This window comes from Spermophilus citellus (genome assembly GCF_964194105.1).
Source record: "Spermophilus citellus genome assembly, chromosome: 11".
In the NCBI taxonomy this organism is placed as follows: Eukaryota; Metazoa; Chordata; class Mammalia; order Rodentia; family Sciuridae; genus Spermophilus; species Spermophilus citellus.
This window is the reverse complement of record NC_138192.1, coordinates 56,544,130-56,556,597: the sequence shown is the minus strand read 5'-3', so window position 1 is coordinate 56,556,597 and position 12,468 is coordinate 56,544,130.

The following is a 12,468-nucleotide window of genomic DNA, read 5'->3' as shown; positions in this document are numbered from 1 at the left end:
ACCACCTTCTGTACTCTTTTGCCAATTGTTGTTCAGCTCCTCCTTCACATCAGATGATGGAGTTTTGGGCCTTAGTTGGTCCTCTCTGGAACTGTCATGGTGGCCATACTATTTAGGGGGCTTCATCTATAAACCAATCCCATGTTAATGTGGGCACTGGGGTCAGTAGCTAGTCAGGAGTTACCTTAGTGTGCCTGTGCTACTAAAGGAAGATTCCCAGATGGAAGGAGACACCTATAGCCATAATTCTAGCTTCACATCAACCTCAGTGGACCCTGTCAAGAGTTAATACCATTAATTCTTTTTTATTGACCTGTTTTACAAATAGCTCCCCAGCTTTTGTTTATTTTCTACAAATAACTACCACCCTTTGGTTTCTCATCTACTTTGGAAGTAGTTTAAAGAACACTTGTGACCTTGCCATGGGTTTCACTGCTCATTGCTAGCTACTACCTGATAGCCTTACCCTAGGAACCACAAGCTTTAAAGGACCAGGCCAATTCATTTTTGGCCATGAAAATGTCTGCATCCCTGAACTCCGGGTTTTCCTCAAACCCTGGGTATCCAGCAGCTGGCTCTGCTCAGAGACACGCCTGAGTGGTTTGGATGTTACTGTAGTAAGCATATTCAGCTCTTTTTTTTTTTTTTTTTTTTAACAGTGAGGGGTAGGGCCATGTAACCTGAGATTGAACTCTTGAGGGACACTCAATCATTGAGTCACATCCCCAGCCCTATTTTGTATTTTATTTATTGAGGGTCTCACTGAGTTGCTTAAGGCCTCACTTTTGTTGAGGCTGGCTTTGATCCTCCTGCCTCAGCCTCCTGAGCCCCTGAGATTACAGGCATGGGCCACCATGCCTGGCATATTCAACTTTTTTTTAAATTTCAGATGCTGAATTATGGTCTCATTATCCTTTGGAAATTCTGGAGGATCTACCAAGGTTATTTTGGAGACTTTGGGTTGGGCAGCATTCTAGGTGACCCTAAAACCAAGAAGTGTACTTACTGAATGGGCCTCTGTGTCCAAACTTCACTGGTCCACCAGACCAACTGCCAGATAAATTATTCTCAGTAACCATCTAAGCTCTATGTGCACTGGATTCTTGTTCCTGTGTTTATTGATTTATGCTAGGCTTTGTAACCAAGTACATCTTGCATAAGGCCATTAGTCTTAGATCTTTGTGCTCAGTAATTAGATCTTTTGGTTAGAGAAGCAATGTATAGTGATTAGACCCAGATGTTTCATATGGTTTGGTGGTATATCATGTGAAAATATGTTTTCCAGTAACGTGTTTATTCTACAGTTGCCTGCTATGTTTTGAAGGTTTTGGTGTTTGTTTTATAAATTTTAAAACAATTATATATTTAATTAAAAACAATAATGAACTCATGATAACATAAATACTACATTATAATGAAAAAAAATTTAATGAAAAAAATTAGAAGACCTGTCTCAAAAAAAAAAAAAACGACAAAAAAAAAAACCAAACTCATTTCCTTCTCCACTTGAATTTATCATTCCTGCATAGCATATTATTAATATAGCTACCACTTATCACATTTGAATGAGTTTGTCTAGTAGACTCTGAGCACAAATGGCATTTTCATTTCAGGAAGTCCAAATACTCATAAGTGCCTACATATTTCAGATGGTATCTCTGAGGAACAAAATATTGAAATATGCCATACAGTTCCCTAAGAAGTCAACTTTAGGGTAGCAAATGTAAATTTTCCCAAATATTCAAGTATATACCTTATTGTATGGTATTTATTATGATCCATTTTAGATATAGATAATATGCCAATACTCAGTTTCTTTCATCTCAACTCTAAATCCTCTCTTCAGAGCTGGGTGTAATGGTATGCACACCTGTTATTCCTGTTACAAGAAATCTGAGGAAGGAGAATTGCAAGTTCAAGGTCAGCATTGGCACCTGTTTTGTTGTTGTTGTTGTTGTTGGTTTGATGGTTGGTTGGTTGGTTGGTTAGTGCAGAGAATTGAACCAGGGGCACTTTAACACTAGCCAGATCCCCAGCCCCTTTTTTATTTTTTGAGACAGGATCTCAGTTGTTCAGGCTAGCCTCAAATTTGCAATCCTGCTTCAGCCTCTAGATGTGCTGGGATTACAGGCATGTGCCATCATGCCCAGCTTTTCCCATGACATTTAGTGAGACCCTGTCTCAAGAAAAAAATGAAAAAGACACTGGGTGTGGCACATACCTATAATTTCAGGGAGTTGGGAGGCTGAGGCAGGAAGATCGCAAGTTTGAGGACAGCCTTAGCAACTCAGTGAGACCCTTCCTCAAAATGGAAAAGACTGGGGATATAGCTCAGTGATAAAGTGCTCCTGAATTCAATCCCCAGTGCCATATACTCAATCAATCAATCAATTCTCCCTTCATTGCTTGCCCTGTGAAAATGAAGATGTGCCCTTTATAATTACTCTTTATCAGTTTGCACCATGTTAAGCTTTGTCAGTAGAGGGCACTGAAGAGACATGAGGCTTTCCTTCCTGGTTTCAGTGTTTGCTCAGCAAATTCCTAGAGTATACTTGCCATCTTCCGAACCCTTCTCTTGCAGTGACACAGAGTCAGAGCAAACAGCAGCTTCCCCTGGGAGAGATTTTGTAATGGAGGGTTGCCCATCAGATGCTTCTTTCTACACAGCTTTCTGGGAAGGTTGCTTTCCAGTAAGATCCTTCAATGCTGTACCACAGTAACTTAGTCATCCAGTGACCTCTGTCTCCAGCAAGGACTGGGGTTGAAGTCCTATGGTGTATTAGTCAGGGTTCCCTATAGGAACAGAATTCACAGGTTGGCTTACACGACCAAAAGCTGATTAGTCCACAATGGCCGTCTACAGGCTGGAGAACTGGAAAAACTAGTGGCTGCACAGTCCAAGAAGCTGAAGCCCCCGAACAAGAGGAATCACCAGTGCTACCGTAGTCCAAGATCAAAGGCTTCTGGAGAATCACTGGCAGAGTTCATTTTGGAAGAATGAAGAACTCAGAGTCCAAAGTCCTTAGACAATCATAGCAGCAATCAAGAACCTGTTCAAGAACGGGCTTTTTCTTCTTCCAACTTTATTCCATCTAAGCTATCAGTGCTGAGCATGCTTTGGGAAGTCTCCATTTCAATTGGCTATCCCACATGACATTCATTGCTAGACACACCCACATCTTCTTAATCCAATCAAGTTGACGATTCAAATTCAAATTAACCTTTACATATGGGTTGAAGGCTATTCCTTGGGTTCCTTTCTCAGACCGAGGGACAGAGGCTGCTTTGTATATCTGCTTATATCTCCTTACGTGTTTACTAGCCAATTTCTTATTATTTCATCCTCCTATAATAGTAGTAGTAATAGTGATAGTATAATAATTGTTTATAATAAATATTTGCATTGTTTGTATAGTTGCTCCTGATTGGAGCAGACTCTTACAGATATGAGCATTATGCTGTATTATCTAACTTGGCAGACAGTAAGAATATTTATGCTATAGCTCACACTTATTTTTCTCACTTCATTTACAATTTTTAAGGTAGTTATATTTATTTTAATATTTATTTTTTAGTTTTGGGTGGACACAATATCTTTATTTTATATTTATGTGGTGCTGAGGATCGAACCCAGTGCCTCATGCATGCTAGGCCAGCGCTGTACCACTGAGCTACAACCCCAGCCCCTTAGGTAGTTATATTTAATATTCTATTTTCATCTTAAAAAAAAAAGAAGCTAGAGTCAGGCATAGTGATTCATGCCTGTAATCCCAGGTATTCAGGGGGCCGAAGCAGGTTCCAAGTATGAAGCCTGTGGGCAACTTAGGGACACCATATCTAAAATAAATAAATAAATAAATAAATAGATAAATAAATAGATAAATAAATAAATAAATAGATAAATAAATAGATAAATAAATAAATAAATAAATAAGAAAAGAAAGAAAGGGGGTTAGGGGTATAGCTCCATGGTATAATCCCCCTAGGTTCAAACTCTAGTACTTCAAAAAAGGGAAAAGAAAATTTAAGGCTAATACTGATTCTTCCCTTCATTTAATTGAAGCCTGACAATAATTGGTATTTTTTTTTAAAGAGGGAGTGAGAGAGGAGAGAGAGAGAGAGAGAGAGAGAGAGAGAGAGAGAATTTTTAATATTTATTTTTTTTTAGTTCTCGGCGGACACAACATCTTTGTTGGTATGTGGTGCTGAGGATCGAACCCGGGCCGCACGCATGCCAGGCGAGCGCGCTACCGCTTAAGCCACATCCCCAGCCCAAATAATTGGTATTTTAGTATTTATTCTTCTATGTGTCAAGCTCTGTTATAGTATATATAGCTCTATTAGTGTTTTTCTTTTTTAATTATTTATTTTTTTAGTTTTAAGGTAGACACAATAGCTTTATTTTATTTTTATGTGGTGCTGAGGATCAAACCCAGTGTCTCATGCATGCTAGGTGAGCACTCTATCACTGAGCCACAACCCCAGCCTTTATATTAGTGTGTTTTAGAAAGCTGAAAATAACTTTTCTCATGAAACTTTCATTTTAGTAGGGGAGAGAAAAGAAGAAAATAATTAAAATACATAGAATGTTAACTAGTAATTTATTCTAAGATTTAAAAACAAACAAAAAGCAAAAAAAGAAGATATAATATTTTATGGAGAAGATAGTTGAAGGGCCCAGAAAGACTTCACTGAGACTGTGATTTTAGAGTAAAGCATTGAAGGCAAGGAGGAAGTGTGTCATGTGACTATTTGAGGAAGAGTATTTGAAGCAGAAGGAAGTGTAGAGCTAAAGGGCCTGAGGCAGGCATGTACTAATTTGTGTACTGAAATATATCCAAGTGTAGTATGGGCACCCGTGTATAGTTAGGATAGAGACAATGGTGTAAGGGGGCAAGGGGTACAATAGGGAAAGAGATGGCAGAGGTAAGTACAAGGGGCCAGATCATGCTAGGCCTTCTAGGATGCTGGAATGACTGGCTTTTCTTCTGAGCAAGACAGGAAATTATCATCACCACCATCAACAATACACTGTTACTTTAAACGATTTTGTTTGTACTTGAAAAATATTGATTAACTCTCTCCGCTTCTTGGTGGCCATGTCCTGATCTGCTTTCCTCCACCACACTCTTCTACCATGGTGTCCTGCTTCCCCTTGAATGCAGAGCAATGGAGCCGGCCATCTGTAGACTTGAGACCTCTGTAACTGTGAGCTTCAAGGTAAACTTTTCTCCTCTGATTGTTCTTGTCAGGTCTTTTGGTCATAACAGTGAAAAAGCTAAAACAGAAATTGATGCTCAGAGGTGGGGTTGGTCCCATCCCTTCTTTCTCTGCCCCTATTCTCCTCTCGTGGAATGGAAATGTTTACTCTGTGCCTCGTACATTGGGTACATGTAACTTGCTTTGGATTTTTACAGAGGCATACACTGAAAGTTTACCTTGAGTCTCAGGAGACTGAACTTGGACTTTTGGTTAATGCTAAAACTATTGAAAGACTATGGGGACTCTTGGAAATGGACTAAATGTATTTTGCATTAGAAGATAGACATGAGCTTTTGTGGGCCAGAGGCAGAATGTCGTGATTTAGATATTAGGTATTCCCCCAAAAACTCATGTGTGAGATAATGCAAGAAAGTTTAGAAGTGAAATGATTGCGTTATGAGAGCTTTACCCTAATCAGTGCAATAATCCCCTTATAGGGTGGTAACTATACACAGGTAGGGTGTGACTGGAAGGGGTGGGGTCATTAAGGGGGGCGTGACTTTGGGACATCTATTTTGGCCCTGGAAAGTGAAGTTGTCTCTCTCTGCTTCCGGGAACCAAGTCCTGAACTGCTTTTCTTCTTCTGCCACATACTTCTGCCATGTTGTTCTGCCTCACCTGAGGCCCTAAGAAATGGAGTCAGCTATCTATAGACTGAGACCTCTGAAATCATTACCCCCAAAATAAACTTTTTCTCTAAAAGGGTCAGGAGAGGGTGAGAGAAAGAGAGAGACTACTTGATTACTAAACTACTTGTTTTTCATTTTTTTTTTTTTTTTGGTACCAGGGATTGAACCCAGGGGCACCCAACCTCTGAGCCACATCCCCAGCCCTTTTTATAATTTATTTTGAGACAGGGTCTCTCTAAGTTACTTAGGGTCTTGCTAAGTTGGTAAAGCTACCTTTGAGCTTGTGATGGTCCTGCCTCAGCTTCCTGAGTTGCTGGATTATAGGCGTGTACCATCATGCCTGGCAATAATTGGTTATTTTAGAATAGAAAACAAGAGAATCCTTTTAAGGTTATTTTGTACCAGATCCTCATTCATTGTATGAGGGACAGAATTTCAGAAAGCAATTTGAAAATTAGTTTGTGTACTGTACTATACATGTAATTTTGTTTTAAATGAACATCTTGATTCAATTTAGTAATACCATGACATTTTTCCTTTTGCATCATGAGAATCACTATGAGATTATTAATACTTAGGAATGAAATGGCCTTATTTATAATTGACTGTCAAATAAATGCTCCAAAGTGATTGTGTTTTATAGCATTGTTTGATATGTAGTTTTTGCAGGGGAGACCTGAGTGACTGTGTTTTTAGGGAGTTTACTTTTCTATACTTGAGTTTTATGGGATCTGATTTCTCCTAGTTGTTTTCTTTGTTGGGCATTTATTCAGAAGGAAACAAAACATCTGTGGATGTATGATTTAGAAACCTAAAAAACAAATGAGACATGACAACAACATGCAGGAAAATAACTTTTTTTTTGAGGGTGAAGAATTGGAAAACACATTCTTTTTTGGTTTTGGTATTTGGGATTGAACCCAGGATCACTTTACCACTGAGCTACATCCCCAACCCTTTTTATTTTTATTTTGAGAAAGTGAGCAAAGTTGCTAAGGCTGGCCTCTCACTTGTGATCCTCCTGCCTCAGCTTCCCAAGTTGGTGGAAGGCATATTCCTATAACACTTCCTTCCTGCCTCATGGGATATTGCATTCCTATAATTTCAATTATTTCCTGGAAACTGAAGCATAAATTCCAGACCAGCCTGGGCAACTTAGTGAGACCCTGTCTTGAAATTTTAAAAAAAGGATTGGTGTGGGCTGGAAGTGTAGCTCAGTGTTAAACTGCTTGCCTCGTATGCATTAAGATCCTGGGTTCAAAAGGACTACAAGAAAGTACTGCAAAAAAAAGAAAGGAAAGAAAAAGGGCTGTGGATAGTACAGTGAGTGGTACAGTACCTCTGGGTCCAATCCCTAGGACAAAATGAACAAATCAAAAATTTCTTTCCAAAAGTCTAAACTCAAATGTTTTTGAATATATACATGTTATCAACATCAGTATGTTTAATTTTCAGCAATGTTATTAATATAAAGATCATATTTAATTGAAACTAAACCTTATTTTAAAAAAGAACTACCTCCAAACGTACACATAAATGTGTCAAAGTAGAGAAAATCTGTAAATAAATCTGAACTGGTACATTAAATTAAAAACAGAAGTTAAGTAGAATTACTAAAATACAAGAAAAAATGAAGCACACATGGAAAGGAGTGCTAAATTGAGAAAAGACAATCAAGTTTTTTTTTTAACAAGAATAACAGAAAGCAATTTGAAAATTAGTTTGTGTACTGTACTATACATATAATTTTGTTTTAAATGAACAAAGGTAACAGCAATTTACTAAGAACTTGTCTACATATGGCCCACTTTTTTTTTTTTTTTTTTTTTTTGGTACCAGGGATTGAACTCAGGGGCACTCGATCACTGAGCCACATTCCCAGCCCTATTTTTGTATTTTATTTAGAGACAGGGTTTGGCTTAGCACCTTGCTGTTGCTGAGGCTGGCTTTGAACTCACGATCCTCCTCTCTCAGCCTCCTGAGCTGCTGGGATTACAGATGTGTGCCAGCACACCCTGCAAGAGCATACTAGCTTTCTATCACCACCCCTTAGTAACCTAAAACAACATAAATTTGTTACTATATAGTTCTATCATTCAGAAGTCCACCCTGGATTACACTGGCTAAAATCAAGGTGTTGTCAGGGCTGAATCCCTTTTGGAGGCTCTAGGGGAATCTGTTTCTTTGTCTTTTCTAGCTTCCAGAGGTACCTGCCTTTCTTGGTTCATAGTTGCTTTCATCCATATTCAAAGCCAGCACTGTAGCATCTCCTGACCCTGCTCATGTCATCCCATGTCCTTCCCTGACTCTTGCGGACTCTTATACTTCCTTCATCCATTTTCATGGGCCCTTATGATTGTATAGGACCCACCTGAATAATCTCATATACCTCCTGTTATGGTTTAGATATAAAGTGTCCCCCAAAAGCTCATGTGTGAGAATATAGGAAATGTTCAGAGGTTAAATGATCAGATGATGACAGTTGTAACCTAATCAGTGGATTAATCCACTGATATGGATTAATTGAATATCATCTAGATTGTGGCTGGAGGATGTAGTTCACCGGGAACAGGACTTTGAGGTTTATATTTTATCCCTGGTGAGTGGAGCTCTCTCTCTACTTCCTGGTTGCTATGTCCTGAGCTGATTTCCTCTGCCATGATGTTGTGCCTCACCTGAGGCCCAGAGCTGTAGGGTTGGCCAGCCACAGAGTGAACTAAAATAAACTTTTTCTCCTCTACATTGTTCTTAGTGGGTCTTTTGGTCCAGAAACCAAAAATTTAACTAGAACTGTTCCCTATTTTAAGGTTCTTAGTCAAATCTGCAATGTTGCTTCAAGTTCCAGGGGTTAGGACTTAGACATCTTAGAAGGAAGGAGCATTTTTCTGCTTACTACCAAAGATTATCTCTAAAATCCTTTTGTTTGTGCATGACCTCCTGTCTCCTCAAGGTATTCTCGCTCATACTTTGATTCCTGAACCTTTCAAGCCCTGTAGGGCCTTCACTTCGAGGCTACCACTTTTTCACTGCTTCTCCTTTCCTTGATGTCCAGGAAATGATTTAGGGGTTATCATTATAATCCCTCCTTTATGTGCACCTTCCCTCCCTTGTCACTCTTGTCTTATTCACAAGGGAAAACCCCAACCGTGGTTAACACAACTCTACCCCTAGTCTGCCTTTCTCCTCATGTAGTTGAACATGGCTGGAGGAACACTCAATCTCACTGAACAGTCTCCTCTTCAAGTCCATGACCAGGAACTTCAAATGGGCCCTTAAGGCTGCCTGGCAATCATGTGATGTCTTTCTAGTCCATTCACTTTTCCACTTTCCTGAAAAATAATTTTACGTTTTCTCTCTTCTCAAACCTTTTATATTTGCTTCTCCATCCTCACTCTTGGCTCATGACTTGACTCTTTCTTCACTGAAAATATGCAAGGCAAGCCGGTCACAGTGGTTTATGACTGTAATCCCAGCAACTTGGGAGGTTGAGGTAGGTGGATGACAAGTTCAAGGCTAGCCTCAGCAATTTAGTGAGGCCCTGAACAACTAAGTAAGACCCTGTCTCAAAATAAAAATAAAAAGGGCTAGGGATGTGGCTCAATGATAAAGCACTTCTGGGTTCAATCCCCAGTACAAGGAAAGAATGAAGGAAAGAAGAAAGGAAGGAAGGAAGGAAGGAAGGAAGGAAAGAAGGAAGGAAGGAAGGAAGGAAGGAAGGAAGGGCGGGCAAGAAGGAAACCCTGAAGATTCCCACCACCTATTTTCCTACCTGTCAGCTTCTATGTCATTGTGCTCTACCTTCCTGCTAATGGGTCTTGAACTGAATCCAAGGGGCTGTGATCTTGTATATATGAAGGGAATGAATCTTTATTTTCAATAATTTTATCTGAAATCTAGCATTTCATTCAACTATGAATGTAGATAATAAACATAGTAGCATTAGGGGTGTCTATGCTTGTGGCCGTAGGAACCCACTAAGAACCATAGGAACATGAAACAGGTTTAGTAAATATTGTGGAATACTCTACACATGTACTACTACTTTGGAATTATGGTAATTATTAGAACCAGTGCTAGATGTTTTATACTGCATTAATGAAGAAACACATGTGGCCTGGGGATATAGCTCAGTAGTACAATGCTTGCCTAGGATGCACAAGGCCCTGGATTTGACTATAAAAACAAACCAACAAACAAAACCCACATGCATTAATGTACCACAGATTTGATTTTTTTTTTTAAAGAGAGAGTGAGAGAGGAGAGAGAGAGAGAGAGAGAATTTTTAATATTTATTTTTTAGTTCTCGGCGGACACAACATCTTTGTTGGTATGTGGTGCTGAGGATCGAACCCGGGCCGCACGCATGCCAGGCGAGCGCGCTACCGCTTGAGCCACATCCCCAGCCCCAGATTTGATTTTTAAAGCAATTTAATAACTATGTATTGGTATAACTAGTTTGCTTATATATTTCATGCTTTTTTATTTATTTATTTTTTGATGATGGGGATTAAACCAAAGGACACCTGACCACTGAGTCACATCCCCGACTCATTATTTATATTTTATTTTGGGACAGGGTCTTGCTAAGTTGCTTAGGGCCTCACTAAGTTGCTGAGGCTGGCTTTTGAACCTCCTTCCTCAGCTTTCTGAACTGCTGGGATTACAGACAGATACCGTGCTCAGCTGTTTTTTTGTGCATTTAAAAATATTATTTTAAGGAGCATCCATGGGTTTCACCCTTCAAAGAATACATGACATGACATATAGGAGGATAAAGACCCGCCCCCTTCAGATGCTCTGTCCATGCTTCTATCTATAGTCTGTTTCTCTAGTTGTGCACTAGATCTCATCTTCTTTCACCCACTGTTCCATATGTCCTCCTTTGTTCCCCCAGGCCCTCTACCTTCCATATAGTCTGGGTGCTGGAGCTGATCTCTATGAACAGCATCAACCAGGTATCTTTATATTCTAACTTCTGTTTGGACTCAGATAATAGGAGACACCAACAGATCATAGAAGGGTAGAGTAGGGAAGAGTTGGGGTATTTATCCTCATTCTCTGCCCAATCTTGGGTTAGCAGAAGCTCTCTTATGACTTTGTGTCTACAACTCTTCTGTTTGTAAAACTCCCTCTCTTGAATCATAACTGCTCCTGAATTTGTTTCTTCAGGGGGTCCTTCTGCTGCTAAGAGCCACAGCCAAGTAATATGATGCATGGCACTTTTGGTTGTAAGGTGATGCCAGCTAGCCATTGAGATGATATGATTATGTTAAGATTTGCATTCATATGGATATTGGACTCCTGCTGTTCACCTAGGCCTGCTATGGGACTCCTGGAGAGTTCCCATTGGTTGGGGAAGTATAGTAGGAGGGAATTCCGGGGCAGGAAGTTGTTCTGGGGTTCCGGTAGAACACCACCGCCTGGGTGGACCGGCTTCTTCCTGGACGTGTACGGAGTATTGGCGGCATTTTCAAAAATAAAGTTTTGTTCCTGCTTGAGTGGCTCGTGATTCTGTACCCAGCCAGACTGCGGCAATTGGTGGCCCGTGTGGGGGACGCCTGAAGCTTGGAGGTGAGTAAAATTGCTCACCCCTGAGGGAAGGCAACAGAATGGGTGACCATTTCAAAAAACAATGTGTTCTTGTTTTGATTTATTTTGTTTTTGTTTCAAGCTCCCTAGCCCTAGAATTTTCTCAGGCAAACTGGGAAAAATGGTTGGCTCAAGGTTTGAAGTTATTCGGCCCTGAGAAAGAGAAAATTGATTCAACCATTCTCTGTTCCGTTTTTGTTTCGTTCTGTTTTGGCTTTGTTTTATGCTATCTTATTGGGTTGCGTTACCTTTATAGTAGATTAGAATCTAGTAAAAAACAAACCGAAAGACTGTTAAGTAAATTGTTAGAGGTCCAGACTATGGTAGAAAACGTGTTAGGTCAAGCAAAAGAGAAGGTCTCTCAAGCTAGTCAGAGGAAAATTTGAAGAAAGAAAGCTTAGAGGAAAAACAGCCATCAGGTGGAGAATTACAACAGGAGGCTGCTACTAACTCCGTTCTATCAACAGAGGGCGTAATTCAACCAACATCTCCATCTACAGCTGAGCGGCCCTCAACTCCCGTAGTTGATGGATGGAATCCTGAGACAGGACCCCAAAGATTAGCATGCCCTGTACTTGAGCAGGCAGGAGGGCAACGAATTCACCGTGCTTTAGATTTCAAAACAGTAAAGCAATTAAAGGAGGCTGTAACAACCTATGGTCCGCAAGCACCCTTTACCATAAGTATGGTCGAATCTATTACCAACTTGGACATGACACCAGCAGATTGGGCTAACATGTGTCGATCTGTGCTAAATGGAGGACAATATTTGTTATGGAAGGTTGCCAATGAGGAATTTTGCATGGAGACAGCTAGGCGGAATGCAGAAGCCGGTTACCATCAAAGAAATCTAGATATGTTATTAGGAAAGGGACCTTATGAGGGTCAAAGACAACAAATTGAATATGATCCTGGCGTATACGCACAAATTGCTGTAGATGCAGTTAGGGCATGGAAAACTTTACAGGGGCATGGAGATTTACAAGGT